Source organism: Sminthopsis crassicaudata, chromosome 4, assembly GCF_048593235.1.
Source record: "Sminthopsis crassicaudata isolate SCR6 chromosome 4, ASM4859323v1, whole genome shotgun sequence".
NCBI lineage: Eukaryota > Metazoa > Chordata > Mammalia > Dasyuromorphia > Dasyuridae > Sminthopsis > Sminthopsis crassicaudata.
This window is the reverse complement of record NC_133620.1, coordinates 34,155,248-34,176,812: the sequence shown is the minus strand read 5'-3', so window position 1 is coordinate 34,176,812 and position 21,565 is coordinate 34,155,248. Positions and strand designations below refer to the sequence as shown.

Below are 21,565 nucleotides of genomic sequence, written 5' to 3'. Positions count from 1 at the left end.
TGTTTTTGTTTTATACAACTTCAGAAGATGTAGCTGGGAATTTATAATTGAAATTTATTTTGATTTTAAAAACACGAATCAAAAAAACTTCATTGTGAAAGATGTATTGTCTATACATTTTAAGGCAAAATTAAGATGGGCAAGGTAACTGTTGATACTATTTGACCAGAATGGACAACTTTTAATAAGTGCAGGACCCTTAGAGTGCATCCATCTCCAGAGAAAGAGATGACAAGTAGAAATATATATAATATTATTTTACTGTGTATATATTTATAGAGAACTATTTATATGTGTTCATGTAGGTACATAACCAGCTAGCTATCCCTCTATTTCCAAGTTTAATTGTAATCTTCTCCAGGGTGGGAAAAGAGGGGGAACAAAGAACAAAAGAAAACCTAAAAAGAAGCAAAGTTGGATAGTTTTGAAAACAATGTGTAGTATATCTTTTGTAGGTTTTCTTGAAATGTGCATTTATTGTTTTACATTGAATCCTCTCATATTCTGCTGTATACATGAGAAAGTTCTTTTTTCTTCTTTTCTCTTCCTATTTAAGTTTAAAAGACATAAAAATTTTACCAAAAAAACAAAAACAAAAAAAGCCAACCTAGAGTGTAATTTATGACCAGAATTCAACACCCATAGAACAAACCCATTTCTTTCAATGGTGTACATAAGGCACCAATCAATGGCATGATGATGGTCCCTTTCTTAGTCCTGGGGGCAGGTGCAGCCAGCCGTGATTTCTCCTGCAGTTCCAGGCTGCTCCCAGCAAGTGTCCTCAGGCATTGCTTTATTCCAGCTCTTGAGGAGCCTTTCAGAATTTTTGGCCTTCCTTGTTTTCCTCGTCTGGCAGAGGATCCAGTTATCCCTGTGTCACAGCTACAGTGACATCCTATGGGGATGGGGATGTCTTCTTATGGGGGCTATTTGTGTTCCTCCAACTGACTTCTTCAGTAAGTTTCCAACACTATTCAAGGCGATTACAAAGCTGATTCCCCTTCTCCCTCAGACACCTGAAAGGGGGAAGGAAAACTCTTGTTACAAAGGAGATGGAAAAAACCTCCTTTGTTTCTTCTCTTCCTCTCATGTAGTGGTTCTTAAGTGTATGAGAAATGGATTTTCAGTAGTCTGGGGAAATCTATAGAATCTTTTCCAGAAGGCTGTTTTAAAATTCATAAAACAGAATATATGGGATTATAAAAGAAATCAATTTTATTGAAAGCTAACAAGCTCCTCTACCCTTGGTCAAAGAAAAAGGGGGGGTTAAAATATTTAAAACATCCTCATAAAAAGGTTTATTCAAATCACTTAACCACCTCGGCTAAGTTTTGTCCTTTCTAAAATTTGAGGTTTGACTTGATAACTTGGGGGGCCCTGCAGGGTCTGGATCTGTGATCTTTCGGTTTGCCCCTGGGATTCCTTTTAATCAAAGTGCGATAAGGAACTAGCCCAGGACAAGTGTTTTGGCCAGTAGATGATTGCTCTCACTTTCTGAGACTTGTGAGGGCCCGTCCTTTGTATGGAGCCATTAAAAATTACGGTTCTTTGTTCTGGGGGGGGGGGGGGGGGGAAGAAGAATCTTTTCTCGTTTCCCCTGTAACTTCTCTCCCACAATGAAGGGGAAAGGGGCAGACCAGAGAAGCTTGGATCATTTAACAAAAATAAGAGGAATCATTAGGGATGGAGTTAATCGTTCTAGAAAACCAGCCCCAATTATTTTAGGATTATGGATCTAGATCTGGAAGGCCGGCATCGTTTAGTCCGCTTCCCTTTATTTTACAGAAGAGAAAACTGAGACCGGGAGGCTAAATTTCGGCCCAAGAGCTCTACGGGAAAAGAGCCCGGTCGGGCAGCATCGGCCCAAACTACTCTGGGTTAGTTACAATGCGCCGGCGATGGAAGACTTTGCTGGAGAAAATGGGTGGGAGGGTAACAGACTAGGCCCAGTCGGAAGAAGGGACCAGTGGCCTGGAACCTCATTTAAAGCACACCCAGCAAAAAGAGGTAAGGGAGAAAACGTGGGTGGCCAGACACCACTCCGGCGATGGCACGGGCAGCCGCCGTCCTCCCGGGGGGAGGGGAGCTGCGTAGCTGCCTCCCGATGTCTGGGTCCCGGCCGTCCGCAGGTTACATCTGGGTCCCTCGGCCTCGCTCGTGGCCGGCTGGCGGGAGGCCCGGGCCCAGGTGGGCGCCCGAGCGGGCCGGCCCTGACCACGGCGGGCGCGGGCCCGCTGCACCTGCCGGGGAGGGGGCGGCCGTGCGCTTCCTGCGTGCCCTGCGAGCCGGGCCCGGAGCCCGCGGTCCCGGCGGAGGGCCCGGGGAGCGGGGAGGGGCCGGCCGGCTGGAGCTCGTTCGCAATCACATGGGGGCCGCGGGCAGCTCCATTGGTTGCGGCCGGGCCAGTCGCGGCGCTCGCCGGCTGCGGTTGGTCCCGAGGCTGCAGCGCCAGCACCGGCCCCGGAGTCCATGTTACGCTTTGTCTAATTCCCCTCGTTACAGAGTCATGTGCTGCTGCTCCCGCCGCCGCCGCCGCCGTCGCCCCCGCCGGTGCCCCGGCTCCTCCGCCGCGCGTCCGGCTGGCAGCCGCGGGAGGGGCCGCGGGAGCAGGGTCCAGGGCGCCGCGCCGCGCCCCCGCCAGCCCCGCGCGCCCCGGGCCAGCCGCGCCGCCGCCCCCCGCAGGTGATGCCGCCGTCGCTCCGCCAGGTGGGTCCTGCAGCCCTCCGGCCGAGGGGGCCCTCCGCCGTGGAGGGGCGCAGGTGGGGTCGGGGGGGCGCTGGCGCCTTGCCCTGTCCTCCCCTCCGTGCGCCCCGAGCGGCGGGCTGCCCTGCGCCGGGCTTCTGGAAGGGGCTCCCGCGCCGGGGCCCGTCTGTGGGTGGGACCCCGGCCTGGGCGTCGCGCCGCGCGCTGCTGGGCTATGCGGAGCCCGCGGCCCCCACTCTTCCTCTTTCCTTCCTTCCGTCTGTCCGTCCGAAGGTCCTTCCTTCCTTCTCACCCTCCCGCCCCTTGGGCGTTTCTCCTCCCTCTCCGCGGTCACAGGACTGCGAGCCCCGGTCACGGCGCCGCGCGGAGCCGGGCTGGCCGAGCTGCGGGGGCTCCCTCTCCGGGCTCCTGCCCCGCGCCGGGAGCGCGCCTCGCCTCCAGACCCGCCCCAGTGCCCGGGCTCACGGAGCAGTGCCAGCCAGCCCCCGCCCGCCGAGCCTCCCGGAGCAGCGGGCGGGCGGGGCTGCGAGTCCGCTTGGCCGCGCGCCAGGGAGGTGAGAGCCAGCGCTCCGCCTCCAGCGCCAGGGGAGGGGGGGGCAGCAGGTGCGGGGCCACCTCCGGTTGGGCACCGGTATAATCCGCTTCCAGCTCGCCTCGAGGCGTGGGCATCTGGGATCGCGACTTCTCCGGCCTGAGTCCTTCATGGGGGGCCTGAGAGGAAGACCAGTCGCTTAGCCGCGCGGGAGTTCTCCCACTCCAGCCAAGTACTCTGGGGTTAATTAGGGACTTTCTTCGCCGCCACCCCTTTTTAGGGTCCCCTCTGCCCTAGAAAAAGGAGTCGTTTGGTTTCTTCCCTAAGAGCCATCTCTAGTGGAGAGGAGCTGCGGCAGGTCGTGGGGAAAGAGAGGTAGGTTCTGATTGCAGGGGAAAAGATGGGGGGGCAGTCTCTGGGGACCACTGTATGCTGAGGAGCTTGGAGGGAATGATAAGAAAGTGAAAAGTGCGCCGGGAGAGAAAAAGCTGTAATGGGCAAGGGCGATGGATAGGACGAGGTTTTGGCGTACCCTAATGTACCCATAAATCGGAACTTGGAGTACACAGGGATTAGTGTGATTTTTGACAACTGTCAGTTGTGTCCACCCCAGACCCTTGTGGTTGTGGGATCGTGGTTAGGGTTCCAGTGAGCAGAAGATACTGGATGATTCTGTGGGGATCTGGCCCGGAGAGACATGTCTTGAGGTGCTTTGGTAGCTGCATTTAAGGTAACATAAAATGACATACACCAAGGAGCTTGGGTGTACTAGGCCTTAGGTAACTCCTTCCCAGTAGTTCTGGCAACAGCTGAATTCGATTTCCCCCAGAAACACCCAAGTGCCGTTTCAAGTGCCAAGAATAATAGTGATTCAGAGCTTCCCTGCTTGGAGTGGACAAGGAGCCCTCTGGTCTTTCCCTACTTCCCTGAAAAATCTCCCACCCCGAGCAGTAAATGACTAACTCCATAAGGAGAATCTGGAAGTTGGATTCTAGGGTTCTGCCATTTAATTTTGCCCAGCTGTTCAGGAATGCTCTCCAGTCTGCAAGATTAATTTAAATTTTGTCATTGGTTTTGAAAATCTGTTGTTTAATGGCAACTTCATATTATCTCCCCCCACTTAACCTTAGGTGTTCTTGTGTTTACATAGGTGGTACCTGTATCTTGTTGACTGTGATCTAGCAGATAAGAAGGTTGGAGCCTGCTTAGATTGTCCATATGTGAACTGATGCCTTGTGGACTCTTCTGACAAGTGTCCTTTGTGCTGTAGCTAAATTGTCCATTTAAAAAAAAATCTTGTAATATTTTTTAATGTCTTGTCAATTTAAATAAAACTTGGGGGCATTTCCCTGCTCTCTGACTTAGGTTTTGTCTTCAGAATCTAGTAGCATTTTGATTAAAGAGGTGTGTGTGTGTGTGTGTGTGTGTGTGTGAGAGAGAGAGACAGAGACAGAGAAATGGGCAAAGTTCAACAGTTTTAGAGGCCAATTTTAGTAAATTGACATTCACTATGGAAATTATATTTTAAAAAATACAGAAAGACTGGTTGATATTAGAATTATGGAAGTTGGGGATTTGGGGTATTTATAATAGTTGTGATTATGCAACATTTTCAGAGCCGCTAGTCAATAAGATTTGTTCAGTTGCCAGCAGCATGAAAAGTGCTAGACTAAGGTGACCTGTGAGAAGTTGAAATGAAGCAGTCCCACTCTCCTGGAAGGCATATTGGCCAACTTGGGTATAGCTAGGACAGTCAGGTGAATTGCCTAGCCCAGGGGAGGGACTTGGTTGCTTGGGGCTAGACTGAGGTTTAGGACCATTAGGCAGATTGAATCTTGCTTACATTTTTTTTCCTTGAGGCAATTGGGGTTTAGTGACTTGCCCAGGGTCACACAGCTAGGAAGTGTTAGATGTCTGAGGTCATATTTGAACTCAGGTCCTCCTGACTTCACTTCACCACCTAGCTGCCCCCCTGCTTACATTTTTAAAAGAGAAAAGACTAGGTGAGTCTAAAAGGAAAGACATCCCACAAAGAATGGGTAGCATGTGCTAACCCTCAAAAGGGAACCATGTATAATCATAGTAATAAAGAGTCTAAATTTATATAACACTCTAGGTTTCCAAAGCAACTCATGTTGTCACATGGTCTTCCCAAACACCCCTCCCCCCATCCCTTCCCTTCTGTTTTACTCCTGGGAAACTGAGTTTCAGAGTTCATATAGCTAGTAAATGACAGTCTCAGACTTAAACTAGTTTTAAGACTTCCCAAGGGATCACCTGGGTGGATAGAGTACTGGGGCTGAAGGCCTGAAGTCAGCTCCAGACACTATTTAGCTATGTGATCCTGGGCAAGTTATTTTACCCTGCCTGCCTCAGTTTCGTCATCTGTAAAATGAGCTGGAAGAGAAAATGGAAAACCACTCCAGTATTTTCACCAAGAAAATCCCAAATGGGGTCATGAAGAAAAACAAACATTCCCTGATAGACTATGCTGACCATAAGTAGATTTGTTTGAGATATGTGAAGCATGAAAGATATAGGGTCTTTTACTTCTAGAGGCAACTTTCCCTGAAGGCAGAGAACAGTTTAATAGATACTTAGAGATTGATGTGATTTCCCTGGATCACATAGATAACAAGCTGGGTGGCCCAGTGAATAGAATGCTGGACCTGGAGTTAGTTAGCATTTGCTGTGTAATGGGAAGAAGAGCTCTCTCTCTCACCTCTCTGGGCTGCAGAAGATGATTCTTATATTTAATCAAACCTTATGCAAATGCTAACTAACTTCAAGGCTAACATTCTACCACTCCACACTGTTTGTGGTATGTATTTTTTTAAATTTATTTTTGTTTTCTTAAATACTTACCCATTACATTAATTTTAAAAAAATATTAATTTTCTTAAAAGTTGGACTTTCAATTTCTCTTTCCCTCCCCCTCCTCCGAAAAGCATGTTTCAATCTTCTCAGAGTCCATCAGTTCTCTCAGTTTGGAGGCAGATAGCATTTTCATCACTGGTCCTTTGGAATAGTCATGGATCATTGTCTTGCTCAGAGTAGCTAAGTTTTTCACAGTTGGTCATCTTTATAATATTACAGAATTGTGACATGACAGCTTGTGTCTGTTCACCTCCCTTTGCATCAGTTCATCTAAGTCTTTCCATGTTTTTCCGAAACCATCCTGCTTGTTGTTTTTTATTAGTTCAATAGTATTGGATCACACTCATTTACTACAATTTATCCAGATTTTCCCAATTAATGGGCATCCTCTCAATTTCCAATCCTTGAGGCATATTGTTTATAATAGTAATTTGATTCTAAGCATTAGCTACCTAAATCATTATAGATATCTGCATGGAAAATAATATTTAAAAAATAATGATGCAGTTGATACAATAAAAGACAGAATCTGAATGATTCTGAATGTCTGAGGAGCAACAAATCAGAGCCAGTGTTACTGAAGGGCCTGAGTTTTCTCATCTGTGAAATAAAGGAATTGGATTGAGACTTCCCAATAGTCTTTTCTGACCTCCCTGTCACAGTGGAACTGTTACTTCCTGTATTCTAGACCACCGTACTGGATTAGAATTGTCACCTTTGTTGACGGGGAGCTCACTCCTTCAGGAAGTAGTTCTGATTCTTAGTTTGCACCCTAAGTCGCCTCCTTGTAACTTTTTCCATGGATACTAGTTCTTTCCTCTGCTGTAACACATAACAGTTTTGTGGGGGCTTTTTGTTTTTTGTTTTTTGTTTTTTTGTTTTTTTTTAATATATCGACTGCCTTCTTTTTGTAAAATGCTTTTCTAGATCAGGGAAATAAATCATTTAAATAAAACACTTCTAGCCTGTGCAGGGGTGAATATGATCTATTTACAGTTAGCTTTTATAGGAAAGTATATGTGGCAAGTTTATCAAAAAGGTTCAGAAACTAATAGAAATAGCTAATATTGACATACTTTAAAGATGCAGAGCTCTTCATATCTCTCATATATATCTTAATTTTACATCTATATCCTCACCCAGCAATCCTACCAGTTAAACACAGGAAATATTATTATTAGCCCATTTTACATTTGGGATAACTGAGATATAAACTATCTATCTCTGGTCATCTACTAAGTGAGCATCAGAGATGGGATTTGAGTCTAAGATTTTCCTGATTTGACATCCAGCACCCCATAGCCTATTTTGTTTTCCCTTTAAGAAAAATGCCATCTTTGTGTCCTTGTATTTGATAGTTTTAAAGCTCCTTAAATCTACCTCTCAAGCTAATTGCTTTCCTTTCTTCACCTGAATTCTTTCTGTGACCATTTTAGTTACCCTCTGTTCACACTGATTGTCAATTTCTTCCTCAATATATGGCAGCTGGGATGGAGCAAGAGACTTCCTCCTAGCCAGTCTCTTCTGACCTCCCTGGCACAGTGGGACTGTTACTTCCTGTGTTCTAGATGACGGTGCTGGGCTAGTGCGGCTTCAGCCTGACTTAGCTCTTCTAAGCAACTGCAACACTGTTGGCTCCTCTGATGCCTGCAGTCAACCAGAGCAGCTTTACAAAAACAGTTTCTGAGCTCTCCAGTTTTGTCCCCATGTGACTTTTATTTTTTTTTTTAAGAACAAAATAAAACCGTTCAACAAGATATTAACAACAACTTCCTTTGTATCCCCTCCTTATTTCTGTTCAGTTTGTAAAATTGGATGTGATGCTGGATTTTTTCAAATGTAGCCAAAATCATTGCATATGCTCTTCTCACTTGGCAGCTTCATAGAAGTCCTGCGGCATGGCGTGGAACGATGGTCTTTTTTTTAATGCAGCATAGTAATATTCCATTTCATTGCTATAGCACAATTTGCTCATCTACAACCCTATTTCTGAAAATCCTGTCTGTTTCCAATATTTAGGTTATTTTAGATGAAGGAACTGTGAGGATTTTTGTAGAGAGAGAGGTTATTTTCCTTCTAATAATATCATTAGAATGTCATCCCAACAGTGCAACAACTGAATCAAGAGGTATGTCAATTAGGCAATAAACAGTTATTGAGTACCTACTATGTGTCAGGCAGTAGGAATGCAAAGAAAAGCAACTGGGAGCTCATGGTCTAATGGGGGAGATATCATGCAAGCAACTCTGTATCAAGAATCTGTTTGCAGGATGCATTGGAGATAAGCAATTGAGGAAGGGAGATGGGGAAGGGCTTCTTTAAAAGGTGGGACTTGCAGGAAGCCAGGAGGCTGAGGAAGATATTCCCAAATTGGTAAGTGGATGATTTTTTGTAGGGGGTGCAGGTCATTGAATTGCAGAGTGTGGATGAGCTATGGACAGATGGGAAAGATGGTGGTGATGGGTAGGGCAGTTTATGAAAGGCTTAAGTTCCCAACAGATTTGTTTTCTGTATCCTAATGTTTCTTCCCAAAGATCAGATCACACTATTTTTGAGTTCCACTAGGTATAGTTTGGTGGTTTCTTCTAATTGAATTTGGCTGTTTTGGCCAATTGGAGCGGTGTAAAGGGGTGGGGGGCCTACTATCTTTATGATGGTCATTTCTCTGAGTTTGTGGAAAAAAATGTTCAAGTGATTAGGTTAGTAATTTGTGTTTCATTTCTATAATTATTTGTTCATATTCTTTTGTCATTACATGTTGGGGAGAGGAATAGGTTAGTAATGGGGGTGTGAATAGAATTTTGATTTTCATTACAAGTGTTCCCAGTTAGAAAACTCCCTCTTTGGGATAGATTGGCACCTGCTTAGGACACTGAACCAGTCAATCAGCATTTATCAAGCATCCAATCTGGTGGTGTGCTAAATGCTGGGAGGGCTACTAACAAAGTTAAAAATGGGCTTCCTGCCTTCTAGGAACTCACTTTTTAATGGTGGAGATAAGTTGCAAAAAAAAATGTACATATGCAAGATATCAAATCTGGCCTTAAGAAAATTAATCCCAGGAATGGAAGTACCCAGAGAGGGGAGGGAGAATAGGAAAAAGAGGAAGATTTGAGTTGAGTTTTGAAGGAAGTTTGGAGGCTGACCAGTATCACACAATGTCAGAGGTGGTACTTGAACAAGATTTTCCGGGCCATGAGACAAGCTTTTTATCCACCATAAAGAAGTACCTGTCAGTGCAGGGAGGAGAAGGGGAAAGAAGGATTGGAATGAATTAGGAAGTAGATATTATTCTTATACATTTTATATCAGTTTTGCCTTTATTTTAGATGTCTGATTTTTGCCTGACTTAAGGGACCCAAAGATATTTTCTCTCAGTTTAAAAAAAAAAAAAAATTTTTTTTTGACATACTAAATCTTTATCTTTCTGTTTATCGAATCAGTCTATTTTGTCTCCAGTAATTTTGTCCATTTTTCCAAAAGATAAACCTTTATATTTGTGATAAATGTTCTCACCTTCATTGTTTTGTGTGCTTAGATTGGAATTTATTGTGGTATTATGTGAAGTGTGGAGCTGAATTCAACTTTTTGTGCTATCATCCAATTTTCCCAGCTGGTTTTTATCGATTTTCTTTAATGTTTTGTAAGTCTGGGTTTGCTAAGAATTCAATTCTTAAACACTTTTATTTCTTGGTTCTTTATTCTGTTCTATTATCTATTGTCCTCTAATTTGCTGTGTTTTAGATAAGGGGATTCTTGTTCCAGAATGTATGTTCTTGGCTTCTGAGATTCCGTGATTCCTTTGAGAGAGTTTTAGTAATTATTATATATTTTCAAATCAGATTGGGTGAATCTCCTTTCAAGCCTTTAACAAAATTAACCTCAACAGAAGGACTTCAAAACGTTTTAAACTGATACATTTTATCATTTTGGTTTTCCAAGAACCACAGAATTGAAAGAGATCATAGACCAACTGATCCAGCCAATCTCTGAACAAGGATCCTCTCTGTTGTTCAGTCCTGTCCAACTCCTCATGACCCCATTTGGGTTTCTTGGCAAAGATAACAAAATGGTTTGCCATTTCCTTCTCCAGCTCATTTTACAGATGAGGAAGCTGAGGCAGGCAGGATAAAGTGACTTGTCCAAGGTCACTCAGTTAGGAAGTATCTGAAGCCAGAGACTTGAACTCACAAAGATGAGTCTTTTTGACTTAAAGCCTTCAGCTCTGGCAGTCTATCCACTGTACCACTTGGCTACCCTACAGTCCCTTCTATAACACACCTAATAGGTAGTTAAGTATCTTGTAGTTTCAGTTCTGGTCTTATTGAGAAGGTGCTTTTTGTTTTGTTTTGTTTTTTAATTTTTATCTGTATCCTATCTTTAAGCTACCTCCACAGAAAGAGCCAAGGATTTAAGAGCTGAAAGAGACTTCAGAGGACATTCTTTGTCTTTAACTGCCTTCCAGACTAGGAAAGTAAGACTCAGACACTTGAAATGATTTGCCTAAAATTACACAAGATGGCAGGATGTAAACCCAGTTACTCTTGACTTCAGAGGCGGAGTATCTGCTGTAAGTCTGTGTTAATCAGCCTCCATTTACTATTATAGTGATTTCTGGAGCTGAAGCTTTTTCTAAAAAAAAGCTTTGTTAATAACTCTACAAAAATACAGTCATTTCTGAATTTTATGCACACCTGAAAAGACTTTCCTAGTAACAAAAAGTCAACTGATGCATTCTACCTCTGACAGAAGGTACAAAGTTTACACATGTAGCCTTTCACTTCCCTGAGAAAAGGAGAGTGTATGTTTCTGAATCTGTCTTCCTGTACTAAGACTGGTCATTATTCCATCTTGCTCAGTTTCTTTTGCACTATATCGAGTGGATATGTTGTTCTCCTAATCTTACTTACTCCTGTTCAAACAGTTCTTCTCATGTTTCTCTCTCTCTCTCTCTCTCTCTCTCTCTCTTTCTCTCTCTCTCTCTCTCTCTCTCTCTCTCTCTCTCTCTCTCTCTCTCTCTCTCTCTCTCTCTCTCTCTCTCTCTCTTTTTCTCTCTCAGATTAGCTAACAATATATATTTCATTCCATATATATGAATATCCATTTATTTCTATTGTTTATCCATTCCATAATAGAGGGCTTATCACATTATTTCTAGAATTTTTTTTTTCTCCTACACAAAAACATATGCAGCCCTGTATATTTTGTTATAGAGTATCTTTCTGTTTTAAAGAATATGCTGGGTAGTGGGTCCAATGACTGTGATGGTATAAACACTTTAGTGATTTTTCTCACATAATTCCAAACTGTTCTCCAGAATGTCTGTGCCAGTTATAGGTCTATCAGCAACACCCTGATGATTTCTGTCTTTCTCACCTGAAGGGTGGGAGGTGAAACTCCAGAGTTGTTTTGATTTGTGTATTGTTATTAGTGATTACAGCTCTTTCATGTGGTAGTTAAGAGTTTGTGATTCTTTTGAAAATTGTATCCTTTATTGGAAAATGTATCCGTGATCTTGTTTATTATGTTCATTTCTTGTATAATTTGCTGATATCAGACTTTCACTGGTACATGTGACAAAATTTCCCCCTATTGTCCCCAGTTGACAGTGTCCCTTATAATCCTAACTGCAATAATTTTTGTGCAAAAGCTTTTTACTTCTATGCTGTTGATATTGTCTTTTCTCTTTGTTTTATTTTGAATTTTTCCTTAGTCATAATTATAAGAAATTCCTACTTTTATTTCTCACTTCTTTTCTCCTCTCCAGTCCTCTCTTTTCTCTTTTTCTGTCTCCTCCCTCCCTCCTTCCTCTTAACCCCTTTCTCTCCCTTCCTTCCTCTTCCCTTCATCATCTCTCTGAATGCTTTCCTAAATGTTGTCTCCTCTCAATTATAGACTCTGAAAGCAATTAGGGTCTTGTTATTTTTCTTATTTGTACTCACCACACAGCACTGTACTTGGTACATAATAAGTACTTAATGAAAGCTGTTTCATTCATTCATGTCAGATTAGAATTTAAGGTAATATTTCGTGTATGATACTGAACTACATTTGTTTTCTGCTGTGATTTTTCTTAAGCCATGTTGCTCTTGCTTAGCAAAATGCCTTCTCCTGAGTTGCTCTTTGAGAGCCTTGGGTGGAGTATTTCAGGCAGCCTCCATCCCCTGGGGTCCTCATGATTCATCTCTGGCTTCTGGTAGAGAAGTTATTTGTTTGTTTGTTTTTCAAACTGCTCCAAGTTGTCCAGGATTGTCTTTGAGATTTGTTAAAAGGTAGTTGAGGCAAAGAATGCAGGCCATAAATAGATAAGGACTTGGTTCTTCTGAGGATGAATTTTCCATTTCTTTTCCTTGGGACTTTGGGTTTTTAAGGATAATCTTGGAGTTGCAGGGAAAAAAATTCTTTGTGGGGAGTCCTGGGCCTTTGCTTAATTCATGCATGGGTACACTTCCCAGCTAACCCAAGTTCTCTAGGGGATAAGGAACAATCCTCCTTCAGGGGATATTGATAGAGACACCACAGCTTTTACTCTCAAAACTTGAGCTGATAAGGTGCGGACTTCCAGAAACTCTCGGTAAAATCAGATATATAATAAGCATGTCATTCTATTTTGTGGGCTCTCTAATGCTGTATAGCATTATCCTTGTGTACCTGGCCCCTGCCTGGTACTCCTTCCTTTAAAGAATATCCCTCTCTGTTTATCTCAGGGAGTAAAGAGCAGCTTTAAAAAAAAAAAAAAATACCAATAGCCCAAGTGAGGAAAGAGAAGTCAACAGAGTATATCAGGAGGGATGCAAACTAGGAAAGTTTCCAAGGCCGAGAAATGACTGGAAGAGTGTCTTCTAGAAGGCTTTAAGTACCTTAGAGATTAGATTGCAGATAGAGAACCAGTAAGACCCCATAATTTTACAAAAGGTAAATTAGGAAAGGAAAAGGAGATCATGGAGAGACTTTTTTTTTTTTTTTAAACTTTGGCATTTTGCTTAGAAATACATCAGTGAAGTTCCTCTTGGAAAGCAGTCTTTTGAAACACAAGGATCAGATGGACAAGAAAAAAATAGCAGTAAATCAATAGAATGTCCTAAATGTAATCAACAAATGAGATGTGGCTAAATCTCTGAGATCAGGTGGCATCTATCCAAGCCCTTTGAAGGAAATCAAGGGTGAAATTCTGAAACTTCGGGCCAAAATGTGTAGTAGCCATTTATAAACAGCCACTCTGCCAGAAGGAAGGCCATTTGCCAGTATGATAGCCATCCTCAAGACCGGTTTCAGGGAAGACCTTGAGAACTACAAACTTGTGATTCTCACTTCCTCATTGACTGAACTGGTGAAGTCATTGAGCACTTCAGGCAAATGACTTTTGGGGGAGGGAAAGAAAATTTTCTGTCAGAAGAAATAATGTGTGACGTATTTGAATTTAGGAACAGAAATTGGGTATAGTTCATTTTTCTACACCAATAGCTATTAAAATTTTGATGACATGGTGATTTACAAACAGGTAGAATCTGAGATCTAGAGTGGGTGAGATGATTTTGTCTAGGTAATCAATCCAGTGTGGCTGAGTGGATTTAGGAAGACATGGATCATTGGATCATAGAAACTTAACAGCTAGAAGGGGTCTTAAGAGAATGCCTACCTCAACCTCCTCATTTTCTTTCTTTGTTTCTTTCTTTGTTTCTTTCTTTGTTTCTTTCTTTGTTTCTCTCTCTCTCTCTCTCTCTCTCTCTCTCTCTCTCTCTCTCTCTCTCTCTCTCTCTCTCTCTCTCTCTCTCTCTCTCTCTCTCTCTCTCTCTCTTTCTCTCTCTCTTTCTCTTTCTCTCTCTCTTTATAGACTACAAAATTGGAGGCAATCCCAGAGGGAAGGTGCTAGCTTACAGAAGGATCAGCCAGGGACTCCTGAAGAAGATTCTATCTTAACTGGGATTTGAGGGAAGCCCAGGAGTTGGAAATGAGGAGGAAAAGAATTCCAGGCATGAGTTGGAGACAGTCAGTGAAAATTCTCGGAGGCTGGAAATGATTATCTCATGGAAGGAAGAGCAAGGAGGTCAGTATCATCAGATTGGAGAAGTTCTGGAGGAAAATAAGGCATAAGAACATTTGGAAAAGGTAGAAGAGGCCAGGTTATAAAGGGCTTTGAATACCACATAGGAGATTTGATCATGGAAGTGAGGAGCCACTGGGGTTGATTGAATTGGGGGATGACATGGTCAGGGCTGCACTTGAGGAAGATCAGTTTGACAGCTAAATTAAGCTAAAATTTAGGCAGGCCCTATCAGTAGCAAGTCTTCTGTTTATCTTTGCTATCTTTATTATCTCTGTTATACCAGACTATTGAAATGATCTGATGGAGGGCAATTAAGACCATGGGATCTTCATGTTTTCAAGGAAAATAAGGAAATGTCCAGCCTAGAGTAGTAACTTTAGCGATAGCTCCACATGGTGAGTGTGCAGAAAAGTCACAGAAATTTTCTGTTGGAAATAATATAAAGGTTGGATGTTTAGGGGAAAAAATAATCATTACTGAGGAACAAGACAAGAAATCACTGTTAGCTATTTCTTGAGGATGCTGTTATTGCTACCCGGCCAAGCCAGTACCAAGGATTGTGCTGGTGACAGAACAAGACGTGTCCTTTTTGGATCAATTTAAGAAATATTGGTTGAGGTCTGCCCGTGGGCCTAGCACCATGTCTTGTACCAAATATACAGTATATAGTCATATGTATATAAAAAATATATATATATATATATATATATATATATATATATATATATATATATATATGTATATATATATATATATGTTATGTATATATATATGTATCTATCTCTATTTCTATATCTCTATGTATATACATATATATGTATATCTCTACTTATATATTTACATACATTTTTAATGTATAATGTTTAATAACATATTTAAATACATACATATTTATACTAATGTTGGGGAGCCTGGAATGCTGGGTGTGCTTCTGACTGTACTTTATAAAAGATGCAGTAAAGATGGAGTAGAGCAGTGATTAATCAGAATTTATCAGAATGATTAAAGAGAAATAAAGTTGCCTCATATTTAGAAAACCAACGGGTTGGGTTTCATATGTTTTTCTCTGCCCTACACAGTAGGCTCCATATAATTCCTAATGGACAGACTTCAGATAAATAGATTATATCCTCTTTGGCACTTAATATAGTGCTATAAGGTGCCTTAGTTGTAGATTGGGTAGCCACAGATTAAGGATCAAATCATGCCTCTTGTATTAACTTCAGCTTTAGTTTCTCATCTGTGAAATGGGATAATAATCCTTGTTTCCCAAGGGGGTTGTAAGGCTCAAATGAGATGATGTGTGTAAAGTACTTTGTGCAATTTTGGACTTCTATATAAATTTCAGTGACTTGTCAATACATAGAAATTGAGGAGGGTAAAATTGTTCATTAAAGATTGAGGCAAGCTAAGAGGAGATATACATATATATATATATATATATATATATATATATATTAGATTATCACTTAATAAACAAATAATCCATCTATATGCTAGATGGCTAGGTGGTACAGTGGATGGAGTGCTGGACTTGGAATCAGGAAGGTTTATCTTCTTGAAATTAAATCCAGCCTTAGATACTTCCTAGCGGTATGACTCTAGGCAAGTCATTTAATTCTTTGCCTATGTTTACTCATCTATAAAATGAGCTGAAGAAAATGGTAAACTGTGCCAGTATCTCTGCCAGGAAAACTCCAAATGGGATCATGAAGTATCAGACATGACCGAAAGCCACTGAATAAACACAAAAAAGGATTCACGTAGCATTTTAAGATTTGTGAAGTCCCATATATATGTTATCTTTTTTGAAATTCCCAATAACACTGGGAGGTAGGTGCTGTAATGAGTCCAATCTTACAGGTGAGGAAACTGAGGCATACATATACATGTATACATATATACGTATATGTATGTGTGTGTGTAATATTTATTTTCATATATATATGTATATATGTATAAATAAATAATGTGTGTATGTGTGTGTTTGTGTATATACATCCACATATCTTGCTCAGGGTTATATAGTATCTAAGTCAAGATTTGAATCCAGATATTCTTGACCCCCTAAGTCCACTACTCCACCGTGGATACTACCCAGCTGCCTGTGATTTAAGTTTGGGAAAATCACAACATTTATGAATGCTTTGAAACTTGGACAGAGTTATCTGTCAAGTCAAGTCAAATCATTGCATTTATTAGGGAAAGAGAAGGGAATAATTATCTATATAGTACATATTGGGTGTCAGACACTGTGCTAAGTGCTTTTTGCAAATATTAACCTCATTTGATCTTCACAGCAAGATCAAATGGAAAGTAGCTACTGTTTTATCCCTTACAATTGAGGAAACTGAAGCAAATCGAGTTTTGTTTTGTTTTTAATGACTTTTCTGGGATCACACAACCACATACTCAATTTGAACTGAGATTGTCATGACTCCAAGCTTAGTGGGTCAGGTTCAGTAAATATAACTCTATATAGTGCAACTTCTTACTGTCAGAGCTTTTTCTGGCTAAAACCATATCTTTTAAAGGGCTAGATAAATCCATGGATGACCGCTTGGTATTTGACAGTTTGGGTTTGTATCCCTAACCATTGAGAGTTGACATAGAAAAGAGCAAGTGTGTGGTCCCTCCTTTCCCTCATTTCCACCATACTTCTTAGAGAGGATGGAATATTGTGGAGGTGACAGTTCTTCCATGGCCTACAATTACATGTAGTGAGCTGCAGATTCAATAAGTCTAACATATAAGTGAGAAAATTGAGCTAAGGAGCCTCTGAAGTACTTTCTAGCTGTAAATATCTATTATTGTTTGGCAGCAAGAAAGTGCAGGTGATCTCTGGGTACCCTGATGAATAGAACCGTGTGTAGAGTAAGGGAGATGGCCATCCCAATATGTTCAGCTCTACTGAGCCCACACCTGAAATGTTGGGTGATGCTTTTTAAAAAAATACATGGACCCACTGGCCCAGATCCAGAAGAGGGCAGCCAGGAGTTTGAGGAGCCTTGGAAGATTAGGTCAGATTTGGGTAAAGGAATTGGGGGTGTTTAGGCTGGACTTTAGGAGGCTTTCATCAGACATCTGAAGTTGTCATGTGAAAAAAAGGAAAGTTAAGAATTGTTTAAAGCAATCCTGGCCTCAGGGAGCCTAATAAGTCAATCAGTTATCAAGCATTTATTAAGCACCTACTATATGTCCAGGATTGTGCTAAGCACTGGGGATAGGTCCCTGCCCTCAAGGAGTTTACTGTCTAATGGGGGAAACACATGTCAACAACTGTGTAGAAACAAGATAAAGACAGAACAAAATGGAGAGATCTCAGAGGGAAGGCACTAGAATTAAATGGGATTGAGGGAGGCTTCTTGCAGAAGGTGCTGTTAATTTATCTGAGACTTGAAGGAAGCTGGGAGGTTTTGGTAAGTAATGAGAAGTGAGATAATTCCTAACATGGGGGGATAATGGGGGAAATTGGGAGGTGGAGGATCTTGTCAGTAATAGTAAGAAAGCTAGTGTCCCCCCAATTGCAGGATATAAAAAGAGGAATCAAATCTAATAAGACTGGAAAGGTGGAAGGGTTAGGTTTTGAACAAAAGAGGATTTATTTTTAAGGCAATTTGGATTAAGTGACTTGTCTAGGGTCATACAACTAGTAAATGTCTGAGGCCAGTTTTGAATTCAGGAGCTCCTGACCCTAGGGTCAGTGCACTAACCATTTCACCACCTGCTTGCCTTTATAACAGAGGATTTTATATTTGATCACTTTAACAAGTGCAGGAGGCAGTTTTTTCTTAATTTAAGGGGAAATCTTCCTAACAAAAGGGAGAGAAATACATCTCCCATCACAACAAAAAGAATTCAAGTAGATGCTTAGGGATGTTGTATAAGGCATTTAAGACATATATTCATTCTATGTCTTCCCCACCATTAAGGATGACACATTATTGGGGTTGGATTCCATTAAGTGGATTCTTTCTTTCAGCCCCTTTAGAATCTTAATCTCTCTCTCTCTCTCTGTGTCTCTCTCTCTCTCTCTGTCTCTCTCTCTCTCTCTGTCTCTATTTCTCTCTCTCTCTTTCTCTGTCTGTATTTCTCTGTGTCTCTCTCTTTTTCTTTTTCATAGACACACACTGGCTCTGGGATTTTTTTTTTTTTTTTTTTTTTTAATTTTTTAAATTTTTGGTTCAGGAACTCCCAGTTGAAGAAATTCCCTTTAGCAGTGCAGGCCTACACCTTCTTTGCAGCTTATGGCATCATTGAATATAGAACACCAAGAGCAGAGGGGCTTTCCTAGTCCCAAAATATGTGTGTGTGTGTGTGTGTGTGTGTGTGTGTGTGTGTGTGTGTGTGTGTGTGTGTGTGAGACAGAGAGACAGAGAGACAGAGGAAGGAAGGGAGAGGGAAGGAGGGAGGGAGAAAGAAAGAGAGAGGTATTGTGAACAAGATTTTCCAGATTCTAAGACCTGCTCTCTAACCACTAGGCTAGGCTACCTGCTTGCTTATTACTTTAGTCCATCACAGTCAGGACTTTTCATGTAGTAGATAGTCTCCCCACTCCCATCCTCTCTCTCCCTTGTTGGTGAAATTAGGACCTTTTCCAAACAGGACCCTTTCTCTCCAAATCCCTTTGCTAATATCCAACGTGCTCAACCAGCTGACATTGTGACGCTCACAGAGCAGTCAAGAAAGAAGTGGACATTAAGAAATCCAGATTGGAGGAAAATGATGTTAGACACTGAACTGTTTCCAGCTTGTGTCACAGCTTCATCATATGATGCTGACAACCTGTCACTGGTAAAGAAACTGGCCACCACGAGCCGACGTTTTTCGCTTTTCAGAAATATTGCATAATCGAATCTGTTGCTTTATTGAAGTGAAAAACTGAAGAACCATTTCCAGTCTGTTTGCCATCTGATATCGTTAACTCTTCAACTCGACTGACCAAGGATCTGATTTATGGATCTCTGAGCATGTTTATCTCTTTCTGCTTCGGTTGTTTTTCAGGGCCCGTATATCCCTACTTCCTCTATCCTCAAATGCAATAGATGTCTCCATCAGAGAATCAAGAAGAGAGTCAGCTCTTTGACTTAAGTGAATGAATTACTAACCTGCTGACCCATCTCCATGCTTTTGCTTCGGCGTTATTGTCTGTTCCTGGAATGTTTTTTCCTGTCCCTTCCCCTCTGTTGAACCCAGCTATTGAATTCTTTAAATCCCAGCTTCACTCTCACCAGAAAGCCTTTCCTGACCCTGGTGCTCAGTAGTGACCTTTCACCTCTTAGCATTCATGGGCACAGTTTGTTTGCCTCACTTGGATTCACTTTCTATATGCTATTTTCCATTCTAGTTAGTTGTTTCCATGTCATAGCTGTGACCTGGCACATAATAGGCGCTTAATAAATGGTCTTAATTAACTAATCTCCCTTGAGAACAGGGGCAGTCTTGGTCATCTAATACCGGGTAGAACATCCTCCATTCAGTTATTGATCCTTAATATTTTTAAAAAATTAAGTTGAAATGAAACCTGCTCAGAGAATTTTTCTCTAATTTTTCCCAGGTTCACAGAGCCACTTAATGGAAGAACTAGATGCCTTTATTTGGAATGAAAGAGCATACTTATTTAGCAATTTTTCAGTCCTTCATGGGGGTCTTCATGAACCTACTGGAGGTTTTTCTGGCAGAAATACTGGAGTAGCTTTTCATTTCCTTTTCTAGTTCATTTTATAGATGGGGAAATAGGCAGACAGGATTAAGTGACATAGTTTCCAACATTCACCCTTAGAAAACCTTGTGTTCCAAATTTTTCTCTCCTTTCCCTTCACCTCCTCCCTCAGACAGCAAGTAATCCAATATATGTTAAATTTATGCAATTCTTCTATACATATTCCCACAATTATCATGCTGCACAAGAAAAATCAGCTCAAAAAAAAAAAAGAAAAGAAAACGCAAGCAAACAACAACAAAAAAAGTGACAATGCTATTTTGTGATCTCCATTCAGTTCCTACTGTTCTCTCTTTAGATGCAGATGGCTCTCTCCATCACAAGATCATTGGAACTGGCCTGGATCATCTTATTTTTAAAAAGAGCCACGTCCATCAGAATTGATCATCACATAATCTTCTTGCTGCTATGACCCATTTATTAAAGGCCATCCTGAGGGATAGTATCCATGAGAACCTCTTGCAAAATGGAAGAGGATGCTTGTCGACATGGGTGACTTTCCTCTAAGGCTCCCATTGTGCCTCATTCAGTGCTGGATCTGAAGGAATTCTCTTGTTTATTGAAGAGAACAAAATATATGCAAATAGAAACAAATAGTGAGGAATCTTATCCTTGGCGCACAAGACTTTAATGAATAAATATTTATATTGTGCTCAAGTCCTAAGTGCCTTATAATTTCAATGAATTGAAATCTTGCTCTTGCGGCAGAGTGTCTGCACGTAGTTTTTATTTTTCATTCGACCCTGGAGCTTAGCTAGGTGCTTAATAAATGCTTGTTTGTTTTCTATTATTAAGGCAATATGGTAATATCTTATTTACATAGCTGTTTATAATTGGCAGATAGTTAGCCCAGGGAATAGAGCACTGTGCCTGGAGTCAGGAGTTCAGACATTTTCTAGTTGGGCAACCCTGGATAAGTCACTTAATCCTGTGCCTCAGTTTGCTCATCAGTCAAATGAACTACAGAAGGAAATGAGAAACCACTCCAGTATTTCTGCCAAGAAAATCCCAAATGAGGTCATGAAGAATAAGACACAATCAAACAACAATTACATTTATACAGCTCTGTATGACTACAACATATTTAATATTCTTTTTTAAAAAATTATATATATTTTTTTCACAGTATATATGCATGAGTAATTTTTTAATAACATTATCCCTTGTATTCACTTTTCCAAATTATTCCCCCCCCTCCCTCCACTCCCTCCCCTTGATGACAGGCAATCCCATACATTTTACATGTGTTACAATATAACCTAGATACAATATATGCGTGTAAATACCATTTTCTTGTTGCACATTAAGTATTAGATTCCGAAGGTATAAGTAACCTGGGTAGATAGACAGTAGTGCTAACAATTTACATTCACTTCCCGGTGTTCCTTCTCTGGGTGTAGTTGTTTCTGTCCATCATTGATCAACTGAAAGTGAGTTGGATCTTCTTTACAACATATTTAATATTCTGATGATAATAGTGATGAAAATAATCATTACTTTAGAATCATTATCTCATTTGATCTTCACAATTATACCCTGCAAGATACTTGCTGTAAATATCACTAGTTTACAGATGAGGAAACTGAGGAAAACAGAAGTTTAAGTGACTCTATGCACTTTTTTTTCCATCATAGCAACCCTTTAAGATAAATAATAAAAGTATTGTCCCCATTTTACATGTAAA

The 21,565-nt window shown here is 41.1% G+C and overlaps 1 protein-coding gene across 3 annotated transcripts in view; it reads left to right on the top strand.

Annotated features, from left to right (window-relative positions):
* The first annotated feature begins 2,619 nt into the window (after window positions 1-2,619).
* LRRC8D (leucine rich repeat containing 8 VRAC subunit D) overlaps window positions 2,620-21,565 on the top strand; it is a 139,425-nt gene continuing 120,479 nt past the window's right edge. The window contains exon 1 of one of the 3 annotated variants that reach the window (XM_074266278.1): window positions 2,620-2,706. The gene's annotated coding sequence lies outside the window, so the exon portion shown is untranslated. Of the gene's footprint in view, window positions 2,707-3,150; window positions 3,258-3,383; window positions 3,611-21,565 lie in introns of those variants that run through there. The other 2 variants (XM_074266280.1, XM_074266276.1) reach the window with 2 other exon arrangements.